The sequence below is a fragment of the Callithrix jacchus genome, chromosome 17 (assembly GCF_049354715.1).
Source record: "Callithrix jacchus isolate 240 chromosome 17, calJac240_pri, whole genome shotgun sequence".
In the NCBI taxonomy this organism is placed as follows: domain Eukaryota; kingdom Metazoa; phylum Chordata; class Mammalia; order Primates; family Cebidae; genus Callithrix; species Callithrix jacchus.
This window is the reverse complement of record NC_133518.1, coordinates 5,181,469-5,194,676: the sequence shown is the minus strand read 5'-3', so window position 1 is coordinate 5,194,676 and position 13,208 is coordinate 5,181,469. Positions and strand designations below refer to the sequence as shown.

General features: G+C 43.6%; 1 long non-coding RNA gene across 2 annotated transcripts; it reads right to left on the bottom strand.

Annotated features, from left to right (window-relative positions):
- Nucleotides 1–2,014: 2,014 nt before the first annotated feature.
- On the bottom strand, nucleotides 2,015–12,351 carry LOC144579862 (uncharacterized). Of its 2 annotated transcripts, XR_013528323.1 has the most exons (6): nucleotides 12,328–12,351; nucleotides 7,704–7,783; nucleotides 7,219–7,243; nucleotides 6,894–6,938; nucleotides 5,280–5,317; nucleotides 2,015–4,424 (listed from the first exon to the last, which is right to left on the bottom strand). It is a non-coding gene; the product is annotated as an uncharacterized LOC144579862 (long non-coding RNA). The 2 variants fall into 2 exon arrangements; XR_013528322.1 differs by lacking the exon at nucleotides 12,328–12,351 and having other exon boundaries at nucleotides 7,704–9,072.
- Nucleotides 12,352–13,208: the final 857 nt, after the last annotated feature.

Genomic DNA, 13,208 nt, shown 5'->3' with positions numbered 1-13,208 from the left:
GAGCAAGGCAAAAGGGCTTGGGGGGAGCAAAATGGGAGTGGCAGGAGCTGCCAGAGCCCCCTCTGCAGGAAGCAAAGGAGAGGGCTTGGAGGTCAGACAGCCAGGGTCAGGGGCTGGCAAAACCTATAGGTTCCTGTGGATGCCCTAGAATTGTGCAGTTCCTTCTGAGTCAGGCATGAAACCAGTCAGTGTTGAGCAGACAACTAACGTTGCAATTTAAAAAATAAAAATAAAACAAATTTCCAGTCAGGCTGTGGAGCTTCAGAAGCTCTTACTCACAACTGGGATATTTATAAGGTCAGCCATCCGGCAGGACGTCCCTCAGCACATAGTAACATTAAGTGTGCACCCTCCATGCGGCTAGTCCACTGTGGTTCAGAGATGGAGGGAAATGAGCAGAAGAAAGTCCTCACTGGTCACGTGTTATTGGCAGCAAACCTGGCTGCTCAGCACAAGGGTTTATAAGTAAAGTGTAGCTTACGCAATGCTGACCTGTTGGAAGGGATGGAAATGGTTCATATGCACATATGGATGAAATTAAATGTTTAAATCTGAGTTTAAATCTCAGAAAAAATAAAAAATTAACCAGATGAGGTCTAAAAAGGAAAACTTATTTGCTTAAGGAATAGAAACACACTATGAATTCTTTAAGTATGTGTAGAGATGATTTGGAAGTCGAAGTGGAATCACATGATTTACGCTTGAGTTGGTGATTCAGAGATGGAGGAAAACATGATTTGAAATGGTTATAAAATATATGAAAGAGAGGCCTTTAGGTGGCTGATGGTGAGAGTGTTAATAATGTGAGTAAACTCTGTACTTCTGGGTCCCAGGAAAAACCGACAGATAGTGCCTTCCACACATGCTCTGCTGGCACAGCTGGCAGGAACAAGTGACCTCCCTTCAACCCACGTCCCCTTTGTTTAGGATTCCCAGCTGCCCTAGCCCCTCTCTGACATCGTGAGCAGCTTCAGAAAGGAGGATCAGGACAGCCAAGGCTCTCCACCTGAGATTCCCTGGTGTGCCAGAGGCGGGAAGGCTTTGGGGTCGGAGGGCAGTATGGGACAGTGAGGGACACTCCTGAGATGGCCTCTTTCAGCTGGAAAATGACTCAGAGCTTCCATGGGAGTTTGGTCATCAGGGAGCCCACTGGGTAGATTTGGGTGGCAACACTAACTGCTAGGACACACCTTCAGCCCACCAGGTCAGCTGTGAGAACTCAGAACAGAGGGGCCCAGGAAGATGCAGCTCTAAGTTAAATGCAGTGGCTCTGCTCCCATGAAGGTTTTGGGAGATGTAAGGTGGCTTCGGAAAGCTGAGGCTCCACAGCAAGGGTGTCAGGAAGAGGAGTGGCATCTGAACCATCCCCAGGGCTTGTCTTTACCTTCCTCCCTCACTGCACAGAGGAGGGGGCACCCCACCTAGGGACAGGGATCCACAGTCAGCTCTGCTCCATGCACCCTCCCTCCTCACTATGCTGATTCTGACCCACAGTCCCTCCCCTCTGTCCAATTTAGGGTCTGTGGCCCAGGTAGAACCAACTCTGCCACCCTCAGCGTCTGAAGGTTCAATGTCACAGCTGTCTGCACCGAGGACAGCAGCAACACTGGCAACGTTGACAGCTGGGGCCAACACGACACATTCTTCACATGTACACGCTGTGAGCATTTTCTGTCACTCTGCGCTTTGTAAGTCATATTATTAAAGGGGACTTTTGCTATGCCAGATAGTTTCAATATTTATGTAGACCAAGGTTTCTTCTCAAGATCAGTGTTTTTGTGTCCTAAAACTATACATATATGCATATGTGTATATATATATATATATATACACACACACACAAACAATATACTTAACTGCATACATGTGTATGTGCATGTATATATAACTGTGCATGTATATACATTCACACATATGTATATAGTTGTATATATACACATACACACATATATGTTCATATAAAAACATTTGAATAATATCTCAAAGTTCTGTTAAAAACATGAATGGCTTAATATTCTAGTGCTAAATAAGGATGGCTTTATTTAAAAGTTTCCATTAGATTCCAGTAGAGTGGGGAGAGTCGCTCCTTTAAATGGAAGCCTCTGGAACCTGGAGAAAGCAATGGTGAAGTGGGCAACCTTCCTGCAGAGGTACCAGAGGCATGCATAAAGCCGCAGCAGTGGATGATGCCCCAGGCATGGATAATGCCCCAGGTGTAAATGATGCCCACCTGTGGATGATGCCTCAGGTGTGGATGATGTTCCAGGCATGGATGATGCCACAGCAGTGGATGACGCCCTAGGCGTGGATGATGTCCCAGCAGTGGATGATGCACCAGCAGTGGATGATGTCCCAGGTGTCGATGATTCCCCAGCAGTGGATGATGCTCCAGGTGTGGATGATGCCACAGGCGTGGATGTCCCAGTAGTGGATGATGTCCCAGGCGTGGATGATGTCCCAGCAGTGGATAATGCCCCAGGTGTGGATGATGCCCCCAGTGTGGATGATGTCCCAGGTGTGATGTCCCAGCAGTGGATGATGCCCCAGGCGTGGATGATGCCCAAGGTGTGAATGATGTCCCAGGCGTGGATGATGCCACAGTAGTGGATGATGTCCCAGCAGTGGATGATGTCCCAGCAGTGGATGATGTTCTAGCAGTGGATGATGCCCCAGGCATGGATGATGCCACAGCAGTGGATGATGTCCCAGCAGTTGATGATGCCCCAGGTGTGGATGATGCCCCAGGCGTGGATGATGTCACAGCAGTGGATGATGCCCCAGGCGTGGATGATTCCCCAGGTGTGGATGATGTCCCAGCATTGGATGATGCCCCAGCAGTGGATGATGCCCATCTGTGAATGTCCCTGATGTCTCAGCCGTGGATGATGATTCAGCTGTGGATGATGCCCCAGCCATGGATGAAAGCTAACAGTTGTTTTCAAGAAAAGTCTAGTACACAAGTCATTAGTGATATTTATCAAGGAAAAGGGGAAATCACAAAATTAATATCAGAAATTAAGAGGAAGACATAACCACAGAGAGAGCAGAGATTACAAAACAATGAGTGGACATTATGAATACATAACTTGTTTTAAAGCAACGTTTTGTTTCACTTTGGCTGGTGTCCATATGTTGCATTAGCCAGCCAATAGTGGGAGTCTCCTCATGGAGGAGGCTTGGGTTGAGGCTGAGGGCCTTTAACCTGAATGCACAAGAGAGTTGCCATGAGGGGATGGAAACCAGGCTACAAACCAAGTGCTGCACAGAGTTCCTACCTGTCCCTCTCCTCACCATTTTCAGCTGGCCGGGTTTGAGCATTTTAGGGCTTGGGAAGATATTACTACATCTACTAAAAATCATCACGGATCCTTATGTGCTTTGGCCAGCTGCTGAGCAAATTAACTTCACACCTGAAGTGGGCCGCACTGGCCTGTGCGGTCCCCCACTCCTCTTAGAACTTGTGAGCTTGGGGCCTGCTGGAGGGTGGACGGTGGGAGGAGGGGGAAGATCAGGAAAATAACTTATATTAGGCTGAATACGTGGATGATGAAATCACCTGCACAACAAACGCTTCTTGACGCACGTTTACGCATGTACCAAACCTGCTCATCCCGCACAGGTTCCCCTGAACTTAAAAATTAAACAAAAAAGAACCTGTGAGTCGACCCAAACAAACATCTTTGTGCTTTTCACACTGATGACTACGCCGGTCTGTGGGGAGATGTACCTGTAACTTCCCTGGGTTGTGTGACCATGGAGGCCACTTTATAATGATGGGCAGTGTCTGGGAATTCCTTAGGGCTTAAACACGAATGCTGGACTCCCTGCATGGTGGCAAACACCCCATGACTGAGAGCATGCCAGTAGTTGCCAGTGTCAGCACTGGCCTAGACTCCTGGGTTTGTGTTTTCACTTTTCATTCAGGAACTCAGGAGCTGGGGCCAACCCCTGGCCCTTCAGGTTCTCCACCTGAGCTGTGAGGATAATAAACCAGACCCAGGGATGGCTCTGGTGAGGGTGGAGGAGTCACTGTACAGACAGAGTAGAGTGGGGCTGGATTTTATTCTTTAAAAGTAGACACTGGAGAACGGGCTGTGTAAATGGGAAATCTCTCCTGAGAAAACACACAGCCTCACCTGCACAGAAGCACCCACGTTGACATTACATGATGCAGCCTCACACAAGACACCACCAATCCTAGAGCACCCAACTCAGTACCAGCCAAAAGGGAGCACAGATGCTGCCTCAAAATTTGGCCATGATTTTTCCCCGGGGAACTCAGGTTTCTAAAAAACACTTTCACTATGCTTATTCCTATCACAATCCCAGAATCAGCGTGGCACTGCACATTGAAACCAGCTTTTTTCTTGACAATAATTCCAGAATACTTACCAGTCACACTTCAGATAAAACACCGGCACTACCTGCAACACAGAAACAAAGTTTTATGAGGGGCACGTCGTGATGTGGATTGTTTGCAAAAGGTTCTGTTTCTCTCAATGAATACTGAAAACCTGATCACAAACTTAGTCAGCTGCTACAGTAATCAAAACAGCACCGTACTGGTACCGAAACAGAGATGTAGACCAATGGAACAGAAAAGAGGTTCATTGGACGGGACAGAATGGGAGGCCACAGAAGCCTGGGATAGATTTTATGTCCCCACAACACAGCAGTGAGCACACTTCATGGCGTGCTGATGCTTACTGAATGGTACAACTGAGGACTGGGTGATTCTGTTTGATTGTATCTGTTTTTATTCCAAGAGGCTCAACAACATGCTCTATGGAAGCATGATCCTTCAAACGCACTCATCTATCCTTTCAGTAATTTTTCACTCCCTCAGCCAAGAGCTTCTCCATCTGGGTTTCTGCAACACCAATCTCAAACCCATAAAGCATGGGTCACAGCAACCCCGCTAAGCTCACACGCCCAGCTGTGGAAGCAAACTTCACTTTATGGCAAGTCTACTTTGCCACTACAGGCAGTGCAGCATGTTAGTTTATAGATTAGCCTTTGGTGTTAGAGAGGTCCAGCTGTGGGTGTGTCCCATGAATAATTTACTTAACTGAGATTCACATTCCTCATCTGTGTAATGAATAGAACCAAACTATGCCTCAAAGTTATTGTGATGCTTCAAAGAGGCAACATAGAAAAGTGACCACATAGTATCCAAGACTCAAATGTGTATCACTTATCCTTTACATTTTAATAACTTAAGCAGCTGTTATCAAGTACAGTCATGTGGCATAGTGACATTTTAATCAATGATTACTTACATGGCTGGGGTCAGATGGGCGTACACAAACCTACTGGCCTGCATCATTAGATTAAAAGAAAATTTTTTGTTAAAAATTTTAAGTAAGATGCTATACAATTGAAAGACTAACCACAGTGATAGAAGTTTCAGGGAGAGATAAAACTAAAAGTGCACAAGGATTTGGAGAAATGTCTCCTCACATATGCTGCCACAGGAGCATGAATTAGTGACACCATTTTGAAAAATATTTGGCACTATTCATGGCAATAAAAGATATGTTCCCTTCTAACAATCTACTTCACAGAAATGAGTGCCAGTATTATTCCAAAGCCGGTTACACTTACGAACGTGAATGAATTTCAAATCATAATGTGAGCGAAAAAGCCAGACACCGAGAATCACATATTGACTTATTCTATGTATGACAGTCCAAACCTGGAGAGGTCTAAACAAGTCATTAGCAGTCAGAGCAGGTCCCTTAAGGAAGAAGATGAATAAAGGAGGAGGGAAATTTCAGGGAGGAACCAGGGATGTCTGCACTTGTGCCATCTCACCCTCTCAGATGTCAGGGTCCCAAAAGAGGGTGCTGGCAATATTTAGGTGGTTCAAAGGTCTCATGAAGAAAAGCAAATGACAGACAGCAGCAAACTCAGTTCTTTAATGAAGTGCCCCAGACTGAATCGAGGGTGTGCACTTAGTTTTGCATCTTATTATGTAAAATGAGGATCCTCCAGAGATAAAAATGTCATCCATAGCACAGCATGGACAGAATTATATGCTATCAGCACATTTTATCCTATGGAGTTTCCTGCACACCTTTTAGCAATCTGTGAATAAAAGGTCCAGAACTTAACTTTTAATATCAACTTAGAGAACAATGGAAGCCTAATTTTTGAAGACAGGAAATAAATAGTGTAATGCCATCTTCTGTGGGAAGGAACTCTTGGTTTCCCCCAAAATTAGAGAACTGGAGAGAAAGAAGCCTCATCTCAGAATCTGCGGTAGGGGTGGGAAGTGGAGGCTACAAATGTGCTCAAGGTCAGACTCCTTCTCTGCCTTCCCAGGAGACTGGAGACCTACCAGCGAGCCCAGAGTGAACATTCACTCTGCCATCCACCCCTGGGAGATCCCTTTAAACCCACAGAGAGGACAGAAACATAAACGTGCTATAACAAGTCTTAAAAGTTCACAGGGTGATTATCAATTTCCCCTTAGCACACAGCAGAGTTTTTTCTCTAAGTTCAAGTAAATGCCTGTGAGAAAGATGCTCCCACAGATTCCTTCCTTTCCTTACAGATGACACTCAATGCCCAGCCCTACATCCCTTGTGCATATTCCCAAGGAGTGCTGATTAATCCAAACCAAAGGTTTGGATGTTTCACTGGGCAGAAAAGAGCAGGCGTACTGCAGAGATCAACTCTAATGAACACAGCACCCTCACAGCCCAGAGACACAGTTCCTACCTTTATGACAACAAACTTTGAAAAGAGCAAACCAAACCTCGCACACATTTTCATTTTCTTTCTGATTTCATACCCCCTGCTTCAGCCCCTCAAGCAGCGGGGATAACCTGAAGGTGAAGACTCTTAGGAACCCTTTCCCATTAGGTCCTACCTGGAAAGTAATTCCCTACCTTGGGGGTCGTCTTCCTTTGCTTTGAAGATGCTCCCAAGCCAGCCTTTAAAAACAAAAACATCAGGACAAGTCATTAAAAAGAGAGACTCACCCACTACTCTCCCAGAAGCTAAAGCCATGTGGCCTCGCACATCATTCCCTGGTCTTTGTTCTGAGTCGATAAACCTTCCTACAGCCTCTCTGGCTGGAGTTCTACATTGGCCAAATCACTTTCCCTCAGGAGACCCCCAATCCTCCTTCCCAGCGGGATCCCAGAATCAGGTTTCTATACGCTCAAGCGGCCAGTTGGTCCCTCATGATGTGAGTTACTTCATGGTACTTACTTTTCACCCTTTTCTGGGATATTCCCTGCAATTACATAAAAGAAAACATTATGAGGCTGAGACTCTGTGGTATGCCTCACATAGATCTGTTATTCCCTTGGCAAGGGTAGAGAACAAGAAGTGGCACAGCGGCTGACCCATAGGTCAACATCCCCAAAACCATGAGGATGCTTATGGAAAAACAAGCTCTTTATTCACAGAATTCACCTTTAAAGTCGATTTAATGGGCAACCACACAATGCTTAATCCAAGAAGGAAAATGTGTTGAGGAAAGTGCCTCTGCATTACAGCCGATAATGGATGCTATCATTTGAAAACCTCCCAGTGTATTGCGTGTTAGTTGGGAAGACATTCCCACTGAATTTCACCCCCACAAAGAGAATTGCATACACTGTACATAATGTACATTTTCAGATTTTCATATCCAGATTAATTGAGAAGAAATCACAAAAGCAAAATTTCTTTAGAAGACAAAGGAGTCTTACGTAGAGGTTTTCCTCCTCCAGATCTTCTTCCTCTGTCCAGGATATGAGTCCAACCGTGCTCGCCAGGTCACTTGACGACACTGGAAGTACACAGAAAAAAGCTCAGTACCCTGGTGGCTGGTGGCTGGGATATTGAGGTGGGTGATGATCAGGCATGGACTGAGTTGCTGATGGGCTGTCCCCCTGGGTGGAAGAGGGCTGGCAAGGGAGGGCAGCGGGAAAGAGATGAGACATGGAGGTCTCCGCCTCATACTAGAGGCATCATGCAGCAACACAGAAGAGTCAACCGAAAAGGGAATCTCAAATGCACACTAAGGTTCAACGGAAGAGTGCCTTCCTACCTCTCACACGTTTTGAAGCTCTTTAAAAAAAAAAAAAAAAAAAACAGCACATTCAAGACTACATCAGTACTCTAGGACCCAATCGTGCTGGTGCTACATTTAGCATCAGTTTTAAAGATGCATAATAAAAACCTGGGTCTACCCAGCCCCTTATCTAAACCCACTTTCTTCTATTGATTCCAGGTTTTTAAACTCAACCAATTGACGATCAAAAAATCTTGAAATCTTCCTTATGACCTGGAGCCCCGACCTTCTCCCACTTTCTGTTGTCCCATCTTTGTCAATGGAAGAAATTGACATCTCGAATGTATTAACTGATGTCTTATGTCTCCCTAAAACATGTAAAAACCAAACTGTAGCCTGATCATCTTGGATATATGTACTCAGGACCTCCTGGGGCTGTGTTGCTAGCATGTTTTTAACCTTGGCAAATTAAACTTCTAAATTGAGACTGGTTTTAGATAACCTTTTGGTTTGCAATGTGTAATCACAGTGAGGTTTATTTTTTTGAAGAGGACACTAGGGATTTATTATGTCAAACAGAAATAACAATATATGTTTATGTGATTTATGTCCCAGGAACATTTTTCCATTTATGGATTCACATGAAGGGAAATGGCTGTCACATAAATGGCTGTCACTGCAGTTCTGTTTTTTAGAATCTTCAATCCTTGAATAAAAGCTAAGTTGATCAGACAGACGGATTCAGTTCTAGGCAAAACAGTCTATTTTAGTTATGTACTGAACTTTTGTTATAGCCAATGATGGAAGAATTGGAAACATTGAAATTATATTCTATAAAACAACCGGTGTTCATCACACGAGTAGTTCCACCTTTCCATTGTCATGCAGGTACAGTAATTGCATATGGAGGATACCTATGCTCGTTTTCTGCCTTGTCATTGTGTCTAATGAATGTAGTTTGCAGAAGTTGATCATTTCTAGGTCTTGTGGTCATAAGAGTTTTCAGCTATCTCAAAAATATCCCATTCATCTTATTTGTTTGGGGCCAACTGCTGAGGAATGTCCCCAGCACTGAAGGGAGTTTATCAATATTTCCAAGTACCGCTTCCTAATATTCAGAACTTGCACTTGACCCTGTTGTCAGGGGTATCTAAGGCAGCTCTGTAGTATTCACACCAATGGCCATGCCATATCCTGAAGTTACATTCACTGTTGTCTGCCCTAAGCCACGTGACTGCTGAAGCCATCTTGGAATCATAGGCAGTGTTTGGGATCTCTGTAGACTCATGTGTGAGGGAACCAACTTACAGCTACCCACGATGGTAGGGTTGAGAGCCATCCTCCTCAGGGTAATGACTGCAGTTCAACAATTCATTATCAATTCAGCTTTAGAGCTATAACCCTAGGTTCATATCTTGCCTCCTTCCTTTAGGGGCTTAAAAGCATGGGCACATTCATTAGCCCTTCGGTTTCTCCATCCAAGGGGTGTGTGGATAGTAAACAATCACTGTTTAGGTGAGCTCTGTAGCGAGGATTGAATGGGTTTATTAAAATAAACTGTGTATTGTAGATCTTCAGAATGGTAAATTAAAAAAGAACTGACTTGTTGATATCTCAAAGCTTAACACATTCCAGGCCTGCACGCATACCCAAGAGATGAGCTCCCAAGTCAGGGGTGATGCCATAATGCACAACTGCTCTGTCCAAAAAATAGTCATTTCAACTTAACTCTAACCTTGGGACAAGAGCATGAGATATGAGTATCAAAAATGCTTTTGGTGACATCCCAATTCCACACAGTAGCTACTTCTGAAAAAAAGAAAATGTAAGTGCATGCCGTCTACAAAATGAGTCAGTGACCTGATGAAAAATCCACAGAGACCTCGTCAAATGGAATGAACACCAGTTTACTTGGGGAGGAGAATTATCTACCATATTGGAAGGTTCCAGGCATGTGACATCATATTCTGTATGATTTCTTTCTCTTAAATGAAAAGTGGCTCAAACTGAGGCCACAAGTTATGGAGATGACCGTGGCTTAGCCTTGGCAAAGTGCTCGGGATAGTGTCACAAGGGACCTGATTTGTGCCTTCCTTCCTTCTGAGGAGGGTAACAGGGTGGGTGAAAGCATATTATTCATATCTCTGTACATAGGGAATTTTGAATAATCCACAAAAGTAAGTTTAAAACTATGTTTTCATAGGTAAACTGGCCTAGACACAGATATTATCAGTATGTATTTGGGAAAACTTGTGATATGAGTAGAAGTAACATGCTCTCAAATACTGTGAACTATATATACATTTAGGCTGATGAAAGGAGGGAAGCCATGGGAATAGCAATATTAGGTTTTCTTCTTGTGCGTTTTCCCTCACATTTCCACATTCCAGATTCACTTCAGATTCTGAAGTCTAGAGTTTAAAAGAAAACTGATGGTGGAAAGAAAGAAGCACAAGAGACGTCCCTATATGCTTTCAGTCAACAAGAAGAGGGAAGTCAGGTATGCATAATCTAATCAGAAATACTGCATTTTACTCTATGGAAAAATAATAAACATACAATAGCATGAACAAAGAATTAAAACTATAAATGATGGAATAAGTAGGCAAAGTATTTCCTGAACGACCTTACTGCACCAATTGGAAGGATACCATTCAGTAGGTGAATATGAATAGACTTTCACAGTCACAATATGCCTGAGGAGAGGTATGAAGCTGAGAACTTCTTTCACATTCTGCATATGGAAAATCGGAGATAGTCTACAAGGATGCTATTCATGCTAATAAATTCATCAAAATTGCAGAGTACAAGGTTAACACTCAAATGGCAGTTGTGTTAATATGCGCTCAATATCAACGATCCAATAGCAAGATTACAAATGTAATTCCATGGATAATAACCTCTGAAATCATTAGATACTTAGGATCTAACCAATGAGATGAAATACTCATAACCTGGTAAGAACAGAATGTGACTGAAAGGAAGGAGAGAAGGTACAAATAAATGAAAAGGTGTCCCATATTCACAGACAGGAAGGCAAATCTGACTAATACACAATACTACAAAATGATCCAAAGATGCACAACAACTACTAACAAACTGGTAACAACCATCTGTGCAGAAATAGAAAAGATAACCCAACATTTTTTTTGAATTCTTATATGTCTCAAACAATCATAATAATGTTGAAAAAGAATAACGTTGGAAGATACGCATTCATGAGATTGAAATCTGAGAGGAAAAGATACAAAAATTCAGACAGCAGGGTCCCAGCACGGGGGCACCCATTAAGTATTGGAAATATGGAATACAGATCCCAAAATTCAACGCATGCATACACAGCCAACTGATCTTCAACAAAGGTGCCGAGAATGCACAATGGGAAAAGAAGGTCTCTTTAACAAATAATGGTAAAATCCATATTCTCATTTAAATAATGAAATTGAGCAGTGTGCTCAAGGGTGTGCTTCTTCCTCCATTTATAAGACACCAGAGCTTTGCAGTGACCCCAGAGCAAATCTTCATCCTGTCCCCCATGCCCAGACTGAGCCCTTGATAGCAGGAGTAAATAGCAAGGACAGACAAATGAATGTGCTGCCAGAAGGTGAGCATCAGTTCGTCCCAAGCATCTGGGCACACTGTGGAAGACTTGTTGTCTTCAGGATTAAGTAACTGCCATGACAGAACTGTGTCCCAAACCAAAGGCTTTAACATTTTGCAGTGGCAGAGGCAGAAAAGAGGTATCCTTAGAAAGTCCATCTTTAAATAATAAAGCAAGAACAGGGGACACACAAAAAAGAAGAAAAAAAAAGAAGAGGTGATCACAGACAGGGTACTCACACTTCTCACCACTATGACATTAAACTCTGACAAGAACAAACTTCAGCCACGTTTTCTTTTTCTTCTCTTTCTACAGGCTCGCTCAGCCTCCCAAGCAGCAGGCAGAAGCTGAAGGCTCCTGGGAACCTGCTTTATTAGATTCCACCTGTAATCTTGTTGCCTACCTGGAAAGGTGTCTTCTTCACTGTTGAGATTTTCCAGAATCCACTCTTTAGAACCACCAACAGCAGAGTAAGTCAGAGAGAGGTACACTCACTTCTACTCCAGGTGAAGCCACATCGGCTCACATAACATCCCCTGGCTGGTCCTCTGGGTTCACATGCATTCATACAGTCCCTCTGATCATAGTTATACACTTGCAAAATTATTTGCTCTCACTAGACCCCCAATATTCTTTAACCAGAACCCAGAATCAGGTTTCTATATATGAAAAACAGCAAGTTTGTTCCACAGCAAGTGAGCTACTTGAGGGTACATACCGTAAACAGCGAGTGATGAACCCTGCAATTAGACAAAACAACATGCTATGAGGATCAGATGAATTCTCCTGCACCCCCGCCCCCACTCCCACAGATCTGTCAGTCTTTTGATGACTTCAGGAAACTAGTTGTAAGACAATGGTTGAGTCAAAGGTCAAGAATCAAACATGCTAGAATAGAGGACACCTGTGGAAAAGACAAGACCTTTCCCACAATTTATCTAGAAGTCGATTTACATTGGCAAATACACAATGCCTAAACCAAAGAGGAAAACTGGTGTTGAGGAAAATTCCTCTGCGTTACAGTTGATAATGAATGCTGTCATCTAAAAACATTCTAAGATATCACATATCTGATGGGAAGACACTCCCATTGAATTCCAACCCCAAAAAGAGAGTTGGACATGTCAGACATAATGTGCCTTCTCAGATTATCACAATTAACAGAAGGAAAGAAATCATAAAAGAAACAATTCTTTTTTTATTTCGTTTTCTTCTGAAGTTTAGGTTCCAGGATGCATGTGCAGGACTGTGCAGGTTTATTACACAGGTAAACATGTGCTATGGTGCTTTGCTGCATCTATCAACCCATCACCTAGGTTTAAGCCCCGCATCCATTAGCTATTTATCCTAATGCTCTCTCTCCCCAATCCCCACCTGACAGGGCATTCTTTAGAGGACAGAAAAAGGGGTTCTTACCTCGCCATCATCCTCAGTAGTGATGCTCCTGCAATCCTCAGGAGGAACTGGAGGGAGACAGAGTAACAGTCAGTACCCTGGTGGCTAAAGACTGTGAGTAACTCAGGGAGCTTTGCTGGGTGTGGCATATGGAGTGTGGGACTGAAGATTCTGAGACCATCTCAGAGAAACAACTATGTTCAG